Source organism: Lynx canadensis, chromosome X, assembly GCF_007474595.2.
Source record: "Lynx canadensis isolate LIC74 chromosome X, mLynCan4.pri.v2, whole genome shotgun sequence".
NCBI classification, from domain to species: Eukaryota; Metazoa; Chordata; class Mammalia; order Carnivora; family Felidae; genus Lynx; species Lynx canadensis.
The window spans coordinates 13,239,377-13,258,801 of NC_044321.2; the positions used below are offsets into that span (position 1 = coordinate 13,239,377).

Genomic DNA, 19,425 nt, shown 5'->3' on the forward strand with positions numbered 1-19,425 from the left:
TCTATCTAAAGTGCAGGAGGTTTCATTTGAGCTCCTTGTGAAGTTTTCTGCCTTCATAGATCCCCACACTGTGATCAGTCCTCATCTGAGGCCTGTCTGGGTACCTTGAGCCCATCCCTGTTCTACTTGGGAGCCCTGAGAGTGTCAGCAGCAGCAATGGGGTTGGAATCTGGAAGCATTCTGATAGATATTACAGTGTAGTTGCTACAAGTGCGGGGTCTGGAGCCCAACTATGTGGGTTCCTTGCATCACCACTTTCTAGCTAAGTAATCTTGGGCAAGTTGCTTAGCCTCTTTGTGTCTTTATTTCCTCATCTGTGAAATGGGGATGATGATCATCGTGGTGCCTAGCTGTTCTGAGTGTGTCAAACTAGTTAACCAGGTAAAGTACTTAGAATAGTGTGTGGACACAGTACGCACCCAAAAGTGTTGTCTATTATTATTTCCACATCAAGACTTCTTTTCTTAGTGGGACGAGTACTGGCTCAAGTCCCAGTTCTGGCACTTAGGGTCACTGTAATCGTAGAGCAACTCACATAACCTATACGAACCTCAGTTTCCTATGATAATTAGGAAGATTAAATGGCTTGTTGGACACACAAACACCTAAAAATAATGATGATATAATGATTTTCCTTCTGGCTCTTAATAATCAGGTCTGGGGGATAGTTGACATCTCTACTTTCTCTTTGTTTTTCTCATATTTTTCTCTTTCATTCATTTTTTATTCCCTTTTTCCTTCTCTGACACTCAATTCCTGATGTTCTTATCTCCTCCTTTATCTCCTATAACTCTCATTTTGTCAGGTCATGCCAAGTCTGGGAAAAAAACAAGGGCCTGAATAACCCTTAAACACTTTTTACTAACTTCCAACTTACAGGCCCTCCTTTGGTGGGAGATATGGTGGTTGAAGGAAGGATCCCAGTAGGTCTCTTCTTTCTAGGGCCCAGATAATTCCAGCTAGGCCAGAGTGAGTGAAGACCCCGTGTAGGGATCCTGATTCCTCTCTGCTCACTGGCCCCTCATCCTGCTCAGACTGGCCTACTAACCACTGCCTCAGAGACCTGCCTGTGGTCTGCAGCTCTACAACCAATGCTGCTGCTTGGGAAGAACAGGTATTCCCTTCCCTCCTGTATCAGTTAGCTTTTGCTGCTTAACAAAACATCTCCAAACTTAGTGGCTTAAAACAACCAGCTATTTACTTATCTTACAGGGTTGGTAGTTTGGGCTGGGCTCAGCTAGATGGTTCTACTGCTCTCTCAGTAGGACTCACTTATGGGCCTGCAGTCAGCTGCCACCCATATCCATGGTTCTGCTTCTGAGGATTGACTATCTATAGGCTGGGATGAGGTGGGCAACTTGATCATATGTTTGTCATGATTCATCAGGTTAGCCCAGGCTTCTTCATATGGAAGTGGTGGCAGGGACTCTAGTAATAGTAAAAGGTAGAAATCCCCAATTTTGAATATTTTTCAAGTCTTTGCTTCTGTCACAATCACTATTGTTCCTTGGGCCAAGGAAAGTCACATGGCCATCCCTTAGAGTCAGGATGGGAGGTGACTACCCAAGAGCTGGATTCAGAGACGTGTCAAAAAAATTGGACGTCATTACTATAGCAATCACCATATCTTCTTAGAGTGTAGAGCATGGCAACTATATCCAAAGTTCTCTTTGCATATTTTTCCCCAAAGGGCTTAAGGGCCCTCACAAAAATAAGGACATCTGGTGTGACATCTGAGAATTCAAAAACTAGATATGAACACTGGTTCCTCAAAATATTATGTTAGCCCTTTGTCAGGTTGCCTTCAAATATAAGCATATGCTTCTTTAAGAAAATCCAGACTTTGAAAACACCTACATTAGCAGTGGCTCTTAACTCCTTTTTTTGGAGGTAGGAGGGTAGTTACAAACTCCTTTCAGAAGCCAATGGAATCTTTAAATCTTCTCCTCAGAGAAATTCACATTTACACATAGACACAGAATGTTGCTTATGATTTCATGGGATTCACATATTTCCTGAAGTCAAACCCCAAGTTAAGGAGCCTTTCATCACAGGGAGAATATATACTTTTATAAAATAACCCCTCTGAACCCAAAAGGATTTTCCATGGACTTGTTTACTCAAAGGAAATATTGTTTAAAGTGATTTGCAAGTTACCACTACCTTGGGTTTATCCAGAATGCTTCCCAAAACATTATTCAATTTAGTTAGCTTGCTCTTTAATGTAGGAAAAATTCAATTTCCACCTGACTTTTCAAGAGTTGCATTAATTAAAGGCCAGATAGACTCATTTAGATGTGCTACTCTGTCTGTTCAGGTTGGTCCTTATAGACATTACATACATAATGGCACTATGTTAGAAAATGTGGCCAAGTCCAGCAAAAATATATGGACCATTCATTAAGAACATTTGTGAACAGATCATCTCTGTGTTAAAATCATTCTCTTATAATGATTTTCTAAAAACCAAGTTCTAAAGTCTAAAGACTTTATCATATCATTTCAGGATGCTTTTGGATTCAAGTAACATATGACCTAACTAAAATGGGCTTAAACAATGAAATAGGTTTGCTCTAGGGTTGGTGGAGCCAGCGGTTCAATGACATGGTGGCTCTCTTTCACTTCTATAATACTCTCTTGTATTTCCCTCGTGGTTCTAAGAGGATTGTGGCAATTTTGGGTGTTACATACAGGGGACAATAGCCTGAAGCAGGAGCAAGAAAGATCCCTTTGTATGAGCAAGTCCAACCTTCCCAGAGACCTGTATCAGGCATTCCCTAGGTCTCATTGGCCAGCACCTAACCTGACAATGTCTGAACTGGTCACTTACAAGGGAAAGGCTAGTGCCCTGATTGGCTTAGGCCAAAAAAATGTCTTCTTTGGTTTTGGCCTCCTCTAAAAGACATGGCTTCTTCTTGAATGATAAAAAGAAAAAAATCAGTGTATTCTTAGTAAGAAGAAGAAGATGAGAATCAAATGGCCTTTGGCTGGGCAATACACAATGCCTTCTGCAGTGCTCTTTCCCTTAATACTCATTTTGAAAGGGTAACTTTGCTCCTTTTATGGAGCAAGAAAGAAGTAAATGCTTTTGCTAACATAAGTCATAGAAGAAAGGACTTCTGAGATATCACAAAGATTGTCTACAGAACATTTGGGAAAGAAGGTGATGGTTGCCAGAAAGGGGAAACCAAGAATAATGGCTCAAACATGAGGGACTTGAGCAAGAGACAGTTTGTAGAAGACGGTAGTAATATAGGCTGGGAGGGAGGGTGAATGCAGTGCAGAAAAGAGATTTAGCATGAAGCATAAGGATTAAATAAGAACATGCTAGAGAGGAGGAGAATGGCAAGTGTCTCACATGTTGTATTCAGCAAAATGGCAGAAGAGAGACTTTGAAGGGGAGTGGTGATGGTGAAGGGGCAAGAGAGTGGGCCCACATATGGAGCAGATCCTCTGTGCCTAGCATGGGCTGGCTACTTAGAGCAGATGCTGTGATGCCCTGCTTAAGGTCCACGGTCCTTTCAGGATGCTCTGGCCTATTTTCAACGGCCAGTGTCTGCATGTACATGCCCAAGCACTCACTCCTGCCCCCTCCTGCCCCCATGACTGTGGAAAGATAGGGGAATTAACACCCTCCTGGAGTAACCCTCAACTAATGACTCTCAGGAGTTGCTATATAAATATCCCAGTTCCCTCAGCCTTTGCTTGGGATAATTCTGAGCTGAGGGCTTTACACTTTCCCAGAGTTTTCCTGCAGGATGAGGTTCCAGTTGCTGACTATGACAGCCAGCTTAACAATGCACCCTTTATTGGCTGTCCTCCCTTTCCTGCTTCACTTCTCCTACTTCCCTACCAGTCTTGTCTGCACCTCCCAAGTAAACTAGTTGCACCCAAAGCCTAGTACCATGGTCTGATTTATACACATTATCTTGTCCAATCACTACAACAACCCTCAGGGTTGTAGGTATTATGAGCCGCAATTGATAGATGAGGTAACAGACTTAGGCAGGTCAAGTGATCTTCTCAAGTTTTTTCAGCTGTTAAATAGCACAGCTCAGATTGGAATCTGGGTCTGTCTGGTGAAAGCCCATGTTCTTTCCCTAGTAACAATTTGTATCTTAGTAATTTTGAACATGATGCTAGTGCAAACACTGGAGGGCCTAGGTAAAGCCAAAGACTGTGGGGCTGCTGCACCACATGTCCACAGCCTGCCCTAGGTGGCAGCTGGTTGCTTTCAAAGCACTCCTGAAATCATTTTTGCACTATATGCTAATTTGGATGTAAATTAAAAAAAATAAAAAATAATAAAAAACAAATACATAAATAAAAGGATTTGTAATCATCAGCCCTTTCCAGGCTAAAGCCTGAGAAGCTGATGCAACATACCTGCCTGTGAGCATGGTGAAATGAAGAAGATCAAAGATCATAATCATCCACAGTGAGTCAGGGGATCCATAGAAAACATGGACACTGGCTTCATGTTACAGCCTAAACCAGAACTGATAATGAGAACTCAAGGTCTGACTGACCATTATTGCCTAGAGCTCTGACTACATGGAAGAACTTTCCAGGCAAGAACTTGACATGTGATATACTTCATACATGGCTGAGCTATTGAGACAGTATGATGGACAGGTTAGGAGATGGTTTTAGAGTCATCTAAAAGAGACAGGTTTTAGAGTCAGACATGCCTGAACTAGAATCTTATTCTACCACTTTCTAAGTTTCCAGCATGCTAGCAGCTTCCCACCTCAAGGGCCTGAATCTCCATTTCTTTCCTGTGGAGCACTCTCTCCCACATTGTATTGGGGATGAGTTGACATCTCTGGGGGAAGCCCCAACCAATGAGGAATAGGAGTCAATATAAATACTGCAACCTCTCCATCTTCTAGTGGGATGATTCTGAGGCATGTTCCACATAATTTATCAAAGGATCCCCAGCACAGTTGAGCCTCAATTGCCCAGAGCTGTAACCCATTCATTAATGAGGTCATTTATTTGGTTTGTGCTTTCCCTGTGTCACTATTGCCAAGTTGCTTAGTTTTCTTAAGGGTGTGAAATTAGGATCACATCTTCATCATAGGGTCGTTATGAAGATTAAATGAGCTCCTGTGGCACTGGGTGTTGTATGTAAGTGATGAATCACTAAACTCCACTGCTGAAACTAATATCACACTATATGTCAACGAACTCAAATTTAAATAAAAACTTGAAACTACAAAAATATAATTGTAAATATAAAAAAATTAATGTGGAGCACCTGGCTGGCTCAGTCAGTGGAGCATGCGACTCTTGATCTCAGGGTTGTGAGTTCGAGCCCTATGTTGGGCATGGAGCCTACTTAATTAAAATTTTTTTTAAATAAATGAGCTCGTATGTATAGAGTGGTCTGTACATAATAAACGTTCAATAAGAACATGGGGGGTGTTAAATTACTGATCCCTTCTTTTCAGACTTTAGGCTCCATCCCTGCCATTCCAGTTCCTCCACTAGGTGGCAGAAAATCAACATTCATCATCCATGGAAGGCGTGCCTCTAAGAGTAAGTAAAATAAGTAAGTTAGAGACCCCGAGGGACTAAGGTCGGTGTGACATGAGAAGGGCAAGCCTATGATTAAAACCCAGTCCAAATAAAGAAAGCAGTCCCTGAAATTCCAGCCTCAGTCAGATTGGTGTCTGATTCAAGGCTTTGAAAGGTAGAGACTATTGGATGAATTCCCAAAGCAACATGGGGAACCTGTATGAGAGAAGAAGGTGGAGTCTGTTTGCAAGAAATTACTGGGTGCTATTTTCCCATGCCTGGGGTAATCCTAAGTCATGGGAGATGACTAGGAGGTGGAAGAATGGCGAGGAGCCAGGGAAAAACCAAACAATCACCCGAGCAAAGTAGATCTTGATAAGAGTCAGCATGATCCTCTAGTCAGCTTTGGGACAAAATCTTTCAGAATTATTTGGTATTCTTTTTGATGAGATATTTGTATCATTAGACAAACCATACCAGCTAAGGATGAATTAACTCCCTGGTTAAAAGATGGGGAGAATAGGGCATTTATCCACTGGCTTCAATCTTTCATTGGTCAAGGGTTTGCCCTGGGACATTAACTCCACCATGCTTACAAGGAGTTAAAGCGCAGGCATTTGAAGTAAGAAGCTATTGGCATGTTAGAAACTGTCTACCATATCTGTTGATGAACTCAGGTGGGTAGACGAGATACGGCATGGGGGCATCAGCAAAGACCGCTACAGCAGTGCTTCTCAGACTTTAGTGTGTGTACACATTACCTGGGAGTCTTGTTAATATGCGGATTCTGATCCTGCAGGTCTTGGGTGGTGCCTGAGATTCTGCATTTTTAACAAGCTCCTAGATGATGTTGATGCTCCTGGTCCACAAATCACATTTTGAGAAGCAAAGACTATACTGTTTTTTAAACCAGTCCTGCTGTTTCTTTCATCATCCCACATCATCATCAACCCCAAGCAACACTGGAGGCACCAGGGTCACCAAGCTTTGGTCTTCCCCTCTGTGGACCTCGTCTTCATCTTCAAAATGAGGGAGAGTGTGGGGCTTGGATTAGATGAGCTAACTGAGGTGGTGGATGGGGGGAGGAGAGAAGGGAGGAGTTTTTAAAATAGGATTTTTTTTTTTTAGTTTAGAGAGGCAGAGCGAGCAGGGGAGAGGGGCAGAAGGAGAGAGAGAGAGATAGACAGACAGACAGACAGAGAGAATCTTAAGCAGGTTCCATGCTCAGTGCAGAGCTTGACCTGGGGTGCAATCCCATAACCCTGGGCTCATGACCTGAGCCAAAATCAAGAGTTGGATGTTCAACTGACTGAGCCACCCAAGAACCCCTAACAGAATTTTAATATTTAGAAAATATTGATTCTTTAAAAAATAAAACTACAAAAAAGGAAAGTAGGAAGAAATCTAGGATGGCCAAGATCCACAGAAGACAACTCCATGTTCCTAAAAGATTCCCATCTCCTGAGAGTGAGAGGTGATATTGTAGTTTCCTGAGGGATGGCCTAGAGATTTTTGTTTTTATATAAAGAGGGATATTGGGGCATACTGATTCTAAAAGGCCCAGAAAAGACTGCATTTGATGATCTGTGTGACCTCATTCCAGTCTATTATCTTTACACTGAATTTTCTATAAATCTATTATAATATCATATTGCTGATTTATGTCTGTCTTCCCTACTGGTCTGGAAGCTTCTCTGGCCAGGGATTCATCTCTATCTCTATCACATGCTCTAGTGCCTGGCACACAGTAGATTCTTAGTAATCTTTGAGTGAGTAAATGAATGAATGAATGAACGAGTGAATAAATGAATGAATGAATCTATGGCTTTCTTCCAGGTCTAAAACGAACTATATCATCATGAAGTTGAATCACATACTGGCTTTTCGGAAAGGGTCTTTTAAGATATATATATTTTTTTACCTATGTGGTACCCACTCTTTTGAAGTTTTATTGTGACAGAATTCTAGCCACACACAACCCCATGTCCGGTACTTAATAACCCTATGAATTAATGTGAGGTGCTTCAGAGCAAATACCATTTAGTGACATCCCAATGACAATTTTTTTGGCTGGAGAGTTGTTTGAAAATGGTGTTTTGGAGCAAGAAACATCTGCCTTGGTTTGCTGTGGAAGGGGAGTCTATGGAATACATTTGGATGGGCTCTGCCTGATTGAGCTTGCAAGGAGAGGCGGAGGCACCACTAATTACATGTCTTGCATTATGGGTTGGAAATAGATACACAGAGCAAATGCTGTGGCCCACAAAGCCTCAAAAAGCAATGAAAGCAACATAGACTTCAAGTTCATTTTCAAAATTCCCAGCATTGCAGAGCAGAGCCAGCCATACAATTTATCCTCTTTTTCACGTGGCACTTAAGTCACAGAAGAATGAACCAACAGAGGATCTGGAAATCTACTTGAAAATTCAGGGGGAAAAAAAAAACAACAAGAACCCCACAGTGGCAAAAAGGATATCGCAAGTGACAGTGTTAACATGTGATTTTCACTGGAGGTATTAATTAGTAACACCCTGGGGCCCTTGATATCCTTGAAACAAGTCAGCACCATTGCTTGACTTATACAAACTTGATGGCACTCAGTTAAAAATTGTTCTTCTCCAGGTAGGTTTTAGTTGTAAAGTACCCAAAGATAACTTCCTAAAAATGAGGAGAGTGTTAGAAATAGCAAGCAGAATGAGAGGCCCAGATGGATGGTGAGTGGGAACAATGAGGAGCCCTACCCCTACGTTCAAAAGATGAAGTCTATGATTATAGGACAATGAGACTATCTTAGCAGTAACTCATTAAGATAAAATCTGGTGGTGTTTGGGCAACAGCAAGCTCAGCAAGAACCATCAGTGGGAGGCAGGCTCTCAATGGCTAAATATCTGTGGCAGAAAATAGTTGGACTACACTTTCTAGCTTCCCTTGGTAGGTGTGGCCATGTGACTGAGTCTTAGCCAACAGAATGTGAGATGCCATTTCCAGCTTGGCCCACACATGATCTTTCATATTCTCTCCCCTTCTAGCTTGATAGACAGAGGCAGAAAGGGTGACTTTGGAAGCTGCGTGTTGAATATAGCAGAACTGCTAGATGGAAGAGGCATGGGTCACCACTGCCTGGAGGAGAGCCACCTGTCAATTGGGACTATGTGTGAGTGAGAAATAAACCTTTATTATGCAAAGGCAATATTATATTTGGGTTTATCTGTTATAAAAGCTTTCATTACCTTAATTAAATATTTAGTCATTGGCTACAATAATAGAGGGATTATAGGAAGAACAAAGGAAGGTACAGTATTGCTGTTCTTTCCTGGACATTACCCTGTATATAAATGAAAGACAGGAGTGATGAGGAGGTGGGAAATGATATATTGAGGAGGATAAAAGCAAGGGGGTTCAGCCTAAATAAAATTTTCGCATGGAGTAAGAATATATAATATCTATCTTGAAAGTTTTGAAAGGGAAATTTTAGACTTCTGCTGTGGAGTTCTGGACAGCAAAGCTAGGAGCAGGGTTTGCGCTCAATATAAAGAACTTTTTAATAATTAGCACTGCATCAAAGTGGAAGGGCCTTTCTTATCAGGTTAAAGACTTTTCTCCATCTTTAGTGGAGGCTATTCATTGACCACTCATATCAATTCTTCTTCCTCTCCTCCCCTGCTTTTGACTACAGAACCCCAATTTTGTTGAAGTATTATCTCCATGTGATTATGGGAGAGGGACCCCAGCCCCAGCCCCTGGGATGGATCTTCGTTAGTCCAAGCCATTTAGCACATGGCATTCTCTTAGTAGCTCTTGGTGGTCCAGAGGTTGGTACATACCCTGAGCTGGTCCAATCAGAGTTAAAGGAAGCTCTTGTGTTATATGGTTGGGGAAGAGATTTTCCCTCTCTCCTGCTGGACATGCATCAGGACTCATTAGTCTCCATGCTCAATGGCACTCGTCTTGTGGCCATGAGGAGAACCAGCCATAAGGTGAGATCACCACTGAAGATTACAGAGCAAAGAGATGGAAAGAAGCTATCCATTGAACTGCTGATCATCCTATGCCTGATGGCTCCTTTACCTCTGGATTTCACCTTGAGTTGGGGTTTTTATTATGTCTAGCTTAAAACATCCTAGTTGATACACTACCCGTAAGGAGTTTGGGAATACAGGTTGAATGCTGTCTTGTCATCAGGGACGCCAGAGGGAAATTCTAGACCGGGCAGCAAGTGGGCCTCTCGGGGTAATATTTGGCCTTGAAAGTTATAAACTCTGGTGAAGAAGGTGCAGCCAACTTCATTAAAATTAAAATGGAGGTTTCCTTACAAGTGTCTGGAAACACATTTTGTAACAGACTTATGTTGACTTTTGGCTATCACATATCTTACCCACTTAACCCTGTTGGTCCCCATCTCTCTATGTAGGAGGTCTCCCATACCCAAAACAATGTTTCGTCCATAGAAAATGTGGACTCCCTCTTGCAGAGTGTAGAATCATTGATTGGAAGCATTTGCCCACCAGGAACTACATTTCCCATGGTTCCTTACATGTAGTTGAGGCTACAAGGCTGGTTCTTGCCAGTGAAACAGGAGCAGTTGTGATGTACATCATGCCTGGGTCAGGAAGCTTAAGCAGTGGTTGTACCTTTATTTTCTTTGTCCATACTCCAGCTGAATGGGAAGGACTCCAAGGTCCAAGAGGAGGGTGGAGTCACAATAAGGAAGGAGCCTGAATTGTGAACGTTCCTGTGGAAGGCTGTCAACTGAGAATATCTGTGTTGGTCAGTTACATGCCTGAGGAATACACTTCGATTGTGTTAAGCCATTAAACCTTGGGGTTGTTACCACAATTAATGTTGCCTTAATTAATACATCCCCATTGTGCATGCTCTTAGTAGAAGGGCAACAGCCATTGCAGCCTCCTGCTGATGTTCCCACTATGGAACGCAAAAGGGTCCAGTTTCCCCTTCTTTCTGCCCCTGGAATAGCCAAGGGTTAGATAGTCGATTACACTCTTGCTCTTGGGAGACTCAATCTTAAACAAGGGGCACAAAGACGAAGGGCAAGTTCAGAATCCGGTATATAGCAGCAGTAGCAGAAACTTGAGGAGAGTGCTGTGCCCAGCAATTGGGCTTTGGCTGTGGTTTCTGCCACTTCAGTGGCACCCTTGGGTCCTACTGGTTGTCCCAAGCCTTCTCCTCCAGATTCTTACTGATTGTGTTAAGCCCTTGATAGCTTACTAGTTAACTCCGCCGTTTGCTTAGCTCAGAGTTTTTTTCTCTTGCTCAGATTCATATGACGTTGGGTTTAATGTTTTTCATAGAAGAGTCCCATTTCAAATTCACGCATTTTGTTTTGTCTTGCCTTTTATAAGTGAAGTCATTCCTTTACCAAATTCTGTACTTGTTCCAGTATTTGACTCTGCTTTACCATCGTAGATTCATGATCTAACAGAAGCTGAGATGGGGGCCCCACTCAGTGTTCTCCTTTTGTTGACTGCCTTTCCAGAAAATCAAGTCGTTTTTCATTTTTTCCTTTAGTTGATGGCTTGATCTCTCTCCTAGCTTTTGCAAATTATTTCCCTCACTTGTCTTACAGACTGCCCTCACCTGTGCATTTTTGTGGCATTTCTACTTGTTAACCAGTTCTAGTGTTAAGTTGTGCCATCCAATTAGCAATGTGTAACATTTTGCTGACGGGGGCAGGGTCTGGTTGGTGGAGAAAGCAGTGGACTCGTTGTCCCAGAGACCTGATTCTGTTACTTCCAAGATAACGTAACCTTGGGCAAATCACTGAACTTGTCTCTCCCTGAGACTCATTTTGCTAAGTGATTAGAATGAGAGAATACATGAAACTCTCAGGGTCAGTTACAATGACAGCAGTTAATTGAAGGCCACCTAGCTAGACAAATACAGCTGGAGGGAAGGTAAGAAAGCATAAAGGTAGGAAGTCCACAGCCTAGCCTGGAAGTCAGGCTGGGAGAGCTATGAGTCAGGGAGGAATTATTAGTGCATGCAGACTGCCATCAGCTGATAGGCACCACCCGACTGCGGTTTCCTCTTCAGCCAGCTTTACACTTTTGGTTCATCCTCAAATACAGTCCTTGAAGGGAATCCAACTAGAGCAGTGGCCCTGCTTCAATATTTAATCCAATCCTCACACACTGTGAACACAAGACCAGTTTGACACCCCACAGCAGCCTTTTACGGTAGTTTAATTTCTCAGTGAGCAGTTTTTCTACATTTCTGATCAGCCATTTATGTTTGCAACTGAACTGCATTAGGAAGTCCACGTCCCCCTTCCAAAACAGTACTGTGGATCAGATCTGGCAACCTCCAACACTGAGACTCAGTTTCCTCATCTGTAAAATGGGATGGCTAACTAAAATGGGGTGGGCTCCCAGAGTCTCCCCTCCAGGCCTCTTCCAGCTGTGATGCTGGATGGTGATCTTGTGACCCTTACGCCAAGCATCTGCTTAGATTCTAGATGGAGTTAGCTTTCCTTCCCAAAAGCTAAAGAACACTTCTGCCTGGCATTGTTTCCTTGTTGAAAACCTCCTCCCTCTTCCTTCACTGGGGTGGAGTTTGTGGTCATGGTAACCTGCAGCCAAAAGTTCTGAGGGCAACACCAAGTCCAACCAAATGGACCCACATGCATGGCCACAGAAGGTCAGGACAGAGTATTTCTCTAAACCTGATGATTTGCTAAAAGGAAACAAAGTATTTTGACAACTCATAATTTTTCACCAATTTCTCCCTTTTTACTTAGAGGTCACTTGACAAAATAAGAGAGGACTGGGGCCAGTTTGGTTTAATTTGCTAATCTTTTTTACTATTCTTACAGATAGATACATTTATCTTAGACTATCTTTTGATTTGGAAAAAAAAATTATTTTCTCTACTAAAACGTAGTCTGTGCCTGCTTAAACTTGAGCCAGGGAAAAAAAGGCAGGGGACAAAAGTTTAAAAAACTAATAATATTCAGATAAAAGTAATCAAATACAACATTCAAATAAATTTTCTGAGCAGTATCCCCTCCTAGCACACTTATATACACACAGCTGCACACACACATACCTTTAGCTACCTTCCCATATAATCAGATGAACTTGAAGAAAAGAGTAATGTCCCCCTCAGAGTTGGAAGAATGCTGGACTAAGTCTCTCTTTTTGATTACTCCACAGAGGTCCAGGCCAAACAGAGAAGCAGTTGGTTAAGGACAATGTGGTACCATGGGGGAGGCGGCAAATTATTAGAGCGCCTGAGCCAGGCAAAGTCATTTCCAACAGGGCCTAAGAGAGCAAGGGGCTTTAGGACATAGGCACTCTAACCTGTTAGGTGCCACCATGAAAAATTAAGAGCAGCCCGGGCCCCCAGGATGCAGGCAAGCTCTTCGTCTGAGACTTGGAATAAAAGCTGTGTTGCCAACTGAGACAAAGTGGAGGACCCACACACACAAGAGACTGTGGCTGGACTGTCAGGCTGCATTTGTGTCTGCCTGAGCTGTTCTGAAAAGATCCTCCTTTCCTGAATCGCTGAGAACCCCCCAGACAATAGAGGGATGGAGTGGCGACGCTTGCTGTGCTGGGCAACTGATTGGAGACGTATGAGTGGGAGCTTTCATGTTGGCTCTTTTACTGGTAACGAACACTGACGCCAACCCCCAGTGGCCTCAGTTTCCGTAGCTACTGGGATGGGATGATAAGGAGTCTGGGCCATCCCATGGAGATGGTCTGAGACAGGAAGTCACCCCCCCCAACCCCCGTCATCTCTCTCTGGCGCTTTAGCAGTTGCCTTCCTTGCTTTTGCTCTTATCCCCTACAGCTTACTGTTCACCCACACTGAAACCACATTGATCTTCTCAAACCACAAGTTAAATTGTGTCACTCTTTTTGCTCAAAACCCTCTGATGCCTTCCTAGTATTCCTAGTACAGCCCCACACTCCAATTACTTCAATAACTTCATCTTCTATTATTCTTCCCATCTCTTTCTCTGTTGCAGACGTATTGGCCTCCTTGCTTGAACAGGCCATTTCTGTTCTGCCTCAGAGCTTTTATACTTGCTGTTCCCTCTGCCTGGAATGATTTGTCATGAGTTACCTGCATTGTGACCTGTTGCTGCACCTCCTTCAGCTCTTCTCTCAGATGCCGTCTTCCCAATGAGGGAAAATTGTACCTACTCTGTGTTAGTTGGCTATTGCCATTATTAGGCTGCATAATGAACCATGCCCAAACTCAGTGGCTTGCAACAAGCATTTGCTTCCATACTCACGGGTTTGGCTGAGACCAGATTGCTCTAGGATGGGCTTGACTTGGCAGCTTTGCTTTAGGCTGCAGGCTGAGCTCAGGTCTGCTCTATGTGTGCTTGTGTTGAGGCCCAGGGTGAAGGGTCAGTGGCCACCCAGGGCACGCTTTTCTCATGATCTGTCATCAGGGCACAAGAGCCGAGCCCAAACAACATAAGCAATTTGAGATCTCTGCTTGCATCACACTGCACGAACATTCTTTCGGTCAAAGGAAATCACGTGACCAAACTCAACCTTAACGAATTAGTGAAGTATACTCTGCTCACAGTGGGTGAGGGGAGGGGGAAGAAAGGGTATTTGCTGAATAGTCGCCCAAACTATCACATACACACACCCACACCCCACCCCTGCTTACACTCCCTGTTTCATCTCCTATGCCTTTTGTGTTTAGGGCTTATCATCACCCTACATAATGACATATTTTACTTGTCTACTTTGTCTCATTGGCTAAAATGGCTGCTCTTTTAGAGTACAGAGTTTTGTGTGTTTCATTGACTGCTATATCATCAGTACCTTGAACAGTGCCTAGAACATAGTGGATGCTGAGTAAATACTTTTTGAATGACAGAATAAATAAGTTCCCCTACTGTTGTGTAGACTCATTTAAGGAAGTTCAGAAATGAATTGTAGTTGGGGCGCCTAGGTGGCTCAGTCGGTTAAGTGTCTGACTTGGGCTCAAGTCGTGATCTTGCAGTTTGTAGGTTCATGCCCTGCATCGGGCTCTGTGCTGACAGCTCGAAACTCGGAGCCTGGAGCCTGCTTTGGGTTCTGTGTCTCCCTCTCTCTCTGCCCCTCCCCCGCTCACATTCTGTCCCTCTCTCTCAAAAATGAATAAACGTTAAAAAAATTGTTTAAAAAAATAAATCCTGGTAAAAAAAAGAAATGAATTGTAGTAGAATTTTACAGTCTCTCTCTCTTTCTTTCTTTCTTTTTTTCAAGTCGGACTCACTCCCAGCGTGGAGCCCAACGTAGGGCTTACTCTTATGACCCTGAGATCAAGACTTGAGCCAAGATCAGGAGTTGGATACTTAACTGATGAAGCCACCCAGGGGCCCCTGCAGCCTCTCAATAGGGACATAATCTCTGCAACACTGTTGCAGATATAGTGGCTTTATCACTATATTGACCGTATCATTATGACTACAAGTATCATCAGCACTGTTACCATCATAATCTCTGTCACCATCACCACCACCACCGCCATTGTCACCACTGCCATCATACTCCCATTGCTGTCACCACCTCTACCCCGTCACCATTAGCATCAGCATCACCATCTCTACCACCTCATCACTGTCACCATCACTCTTACAGCATCATCACCTCTGCCACATCACCATGATCACCACTGGCACCATCACTTCCTCTGTCATGTACCACCCAGCACTACCAACAGCATGACCACCATCACCACCTCCATTATCATGCCATGTCTGCTACTGTTCTCCTCATCACTCTCCTCCCCGTCATCACCATCACTATCACCATTATCTCCATTTGATGATGATGATTGACAGTAATACTGATTGCACACAGCTCTCAATAAACTAATCGCAGTATGGGAAGCAGAAGAAATGGTCGTTTTCTCCTAGCTGCAATGGAAAAACCTCAGTCTGGGAAAATTAATTCTCTTAAGAGCCCCAGAGAAAATCTATAGAAATGATACAATCAATATTTACTACAACTTTAGAAATGCTACCCCGTCTGCAGAAATGATCAAACCTCAAGAATTTCACCTCCCGAATAGCGCTGAAATTGCCTCTAGCGCTTTTTCCTCTTATCCTCTTGGAGGGAAAAAAGGTTGTTTCCTAAGTCATTTCTTTCACCACTTACTTACAAGTCCATTACTCCTTGTTGCGTAATAATAGACCACGTGACTTCATGATTAATCTTTTCCATCCTGAAACAAAATCTTTTTCTGAAATGTTGCTGCTTCTCTAGTTCTTTGTAAACACTGCCTGACAAAAATGTGTGGGTGCTGGAAGGCCCCCAAATACCAGGGGTAAGATTAAAGTCCATCAAATCTCCACTTCAGATCAATTCTCTCTGCTTACAGAGCAAGGCAGTGTAGTCTTTCTTCGACCTCTACTTTTTTTTTTTTTTTTTTAAACGTTCCTCTTTAAAGCCTGATTTCACCTTCATTTTATCTGGCCTGTGACTCTGAAATGATTTGCTAAAGCCTCAGCTTTATTTATTTATGTTTGTCAGAGGCATCAAATGTATTGATTTGAAATACGGAAATATTCAAGAGACTTTGCAAAAAAGGTCTTTCTCATAAAATATTGTACTATGGGTACCAACAGAAGGATCTGTTGAGGATGGTGGGAAGGAGAATTTTATTTAACTCTTGAAAGCAATTTTTCTCTGAAGGGAAGAGATTGCCACTGTTTGGCTTCAGTCCCAAACCTACTATTATGATGAAACACCAAGAGTACAGTTTATCATATCCTGATGGCAGCGCATCTGATTTTGATTCTATCAAATACAAAGAAAAAACTGTATTGCTGGGTAGGGGGATGGTTGAAAGAGGAATGTTAGAGCCTCCTGAGATGCCTTTCTTTTTTGTGGGCATGAGAGAATGTTTCACAGGCAGAGGGAAAATAGATGAAAAGGCCTCTATTGCCAATAAAGAGACATTTGCACAGCAATGTCCAGATAATGGTGTGACTGAGGTTCAGCATCTGCTGTGGGCATCTGATGCAACAAGATGGCAGCTAGCTCCAGGGCAGAAATGAAGGGACTTATGTGACTCGCTGTCAGCTCAAAACCAGTCAGGTCAATCTGTGTTTGATTGTTCCCATCATTTTCTTATTCCTCTAAATGAGTCTCATCTCTGGTTGGCTTGGGACTCGTCGAGTCTGGGAAAGCTCCAGGCTGAGCTCTGCTGAAGGACAGTGGGAGCCATTGCCTTCATAGGAATCCAAAAGCCAGCCCCAGCTGCGAGGGGTTCCAGGTGGGGAAAAGCCGAGCTGTGGCAACTCTGTACACGAAGCTGGGAGAGCAGCTGGTCTGTGCCAGGGGTGCCTCTGCTGAGCTGAGGGTTTTGCCATGGGAGGCAGGACAGCTTCTCGGCAGGGAGGCTGGGATCTGAACTTGGGATGTGCTCAGTTGTTAAAAGATATTGGAAGCAGACACTTCCTATAAAGGGATTCAGTTTCAACTAAACGGTGTTCAGTTTACAGTTACTTTGGGCCCAAAGAGCGAATTTTTGTCTGTTTGCTTCGTAACAGGATCTCTGAGTAGGGATGTATAGGCATTTGTAGAGGAGTAGGAAGGAAGGGGGGGCAGGGGAACAGAGTGGTGTCTTGTGAGTGAGACGGTGGTCCTGTCTCCTAAGCCTCCAGGCCTCTTCTGTGAAAATTCAGCTTGGAAGTCGATCTGGGCTCCGACAGGCATTCACTGTATTAAAGCTCCGGCGTGAGAACGGCACACGTACACCCTAGGTTAGAGAGTGCTGGCCGCCATGCCCCCTGGGAAGCAGACTGAAAGAGTCGTTTGCAGAGTTTATTAGGGGTGCTCTTAGGATCAACACCTGTGAAAGAGGAGGGAGTAGCAAGATTAAGCAGGGCATAATTTGAGCTACAGTGTGGTCCCAACAAAGGCCTCCGTTGATCCTGTGGGGAGCTCTGGAGCTGGGATTGCCTGGCAGATTGTCTGGGGTTAGGACGCGGGCCCAGGTCTTCATATCTCTGCACCGACCAGTCATTAGACATGGGTGCCCCCAGTAAAGGGGCACACCTTTGCTGAGGTAGCTCTTTCCCATCAAGTGGAGAGCACTTGGCTGCCAGTCGGCCGGGGGGAAGGACTACTTTATTCTGAAGGTAGGACTGAGGAGGCACAACATGGCATCCACTACATTGAACTAGAAACAAAGCCAAAGAACTTTCTCTAGATGGGAGCCGGCAACAGATGACATGCTCATTTACTCCTTTTTAGTGCCAATTCTATCCAGTTAAAAAACAAAAAAACAAAAAAAAAAACCTTGAGTGTTTACTGCAGTCCTGGAATTGGGGATACACAGATGAACAAGACATTCCTACCTTTGAGGGGCCCATGGTCTGGTGGAAAGACAGAGGTATCAGAAATCAACCACTGCTCGGGGCGCCTGGGTGGCGCAGTCGGTTAAGCATCCGACTTCAGCCAGGTCACGATCTCGCGGTCCGTGAGTTCGAGCCCCGCGTCAGGCTCTGGGCTGATGGCTCAGAGCCTGGAGCCTGTTTCCGATTCTGTGTTTCCCTCTCTCTCTGCCCCTCCCCCGTTCATGCGCTGTCTCTCTCTGTCCCAAAAATAAATAAACGTTGAAAAAAAAAATTAAAAAAAAAAAAAGAAATCAACCACTGCTCAACAGGATTATAGAAGCACTGAACGGGGAGAGTGGGGCACACAGGAGGCTGTCAGCTTACCTAATGTGTGATACTCCAAGTTTTGTGCAGTGGTACTTCCTCAAAGGCCTCATCTGTTAACTGAACCAGGCTGAAACGCTGGCGGGAAAACCAAGCGGCACTCCGCAATCTTGGTGGATTGGAGATTTATTTAACACCGGCAGGCTCAGAGAAGACTGTTTCTCCAAAGATCTGAGCCCTGAGCGCAAGCATGGGAGGCAATTTATAGTCTGTTACTTCCGCATTCCTCATTAGTAGTAATTTGGTGCACAGGGCAAGCAGGGCGGGAAGAAGAACCCAGAAGAGGGGTCTCTAAGCTAGGAACTAGAGTTTTAGTCTCGTTGGCCATCTTACGCTGCAGACCTTTACTTAGTTTCCCAACACATCCAAATACAGTCATGTGGGGGGAAGGCTTTAACATATGAATTTGGTGGTGGGGGGCTACATAACTCAGTCCATAACAGCATCCATCAATGGTTCTTGCTTCCAGTAACTATTACCATGGTTTTTGCTAAACGTTGTTTTTCAATTTCCATCATCTCTTTGACATCAGAGATATTGCCGGTTTGTTTCCAGAGCACTGCGATAAAGCGGTTATCACAGCACAGCAAGTCAAATGAATTTTTGGCTTTCCCAGTACATAGAAAAGTTATGTGTACACTATACTTAGTCTCGTAAATATGCAATAGCATTATGTCTAAAAAAACAATGTACGTACCTGAATTAAAAAATACTCTATTGCCAAGACACACTAACCATCATCTGAGCTTTCGGTGAGTTGTAATCACCGATTGTAGATCACCATAACAAACACAATAATAATGAAAAACTTTGAAATATTGTGCGAATTACCAAAACGTGACACGGATGTGAAGTGAGCAAATGCTATTGGAAAAATGGCGTCAATAGACTTGCTTGACACAGGGTTGCCGCAAACTTTCAATTTGTAAAAAAACGCTTTCTGCGAAGCGGTATGTCTGTACAGACATTTTTTTCCTGTGGGTTATAATCCATTACTATCATTATTGGATTGTTAAAATTGCCCCAGATTTGACCATGGGGGGCTCCTTTGTGTTGCTTCTGTGTCCTTTCAACATGCCCCATCATTTTTTGATTGCTTCCTTTCTGTCTCCACAGGATGTGCCAGTCTTATCTTATATTTTCTTTTACCAGTCCTGAACTGGAAGTCACCATTTCTGTAAGGAGCCCTGGTTCCTTTTATTGGAGGAAAG

The 19,425-nt window shown here is 43.5% G+C and overlaps 2 long non-coding RNA genes across 2 annotated transcripts in view; one reads left to right on the top strand and one right to left on the bottom strand.

Annotated features, from left to right (window-relative positions):
* The window catches only part of LOC115507635, a 55,840-nt gene extending 41,968 nt beyond the window's left edge, over positions 1-13,872 (bottom strand). Inside the window, exon 1 of the long non-coding RNA XR_004343241.1 lies at positions 13,778-13,872. This is a non-coding gene — a long non-coding RNA (uncharacterized LOC115507635). The remainder of the gene's footprint in view (positions 1-13,777) is intronic.
* The window catches only part of LOC115507634, a 97,573-nt gene that overhangs the window by 12,884 nt on the left and 65,264 nt on the right, over positions 1-19,425 (top strand). The window lies entirely within an intron of this gene.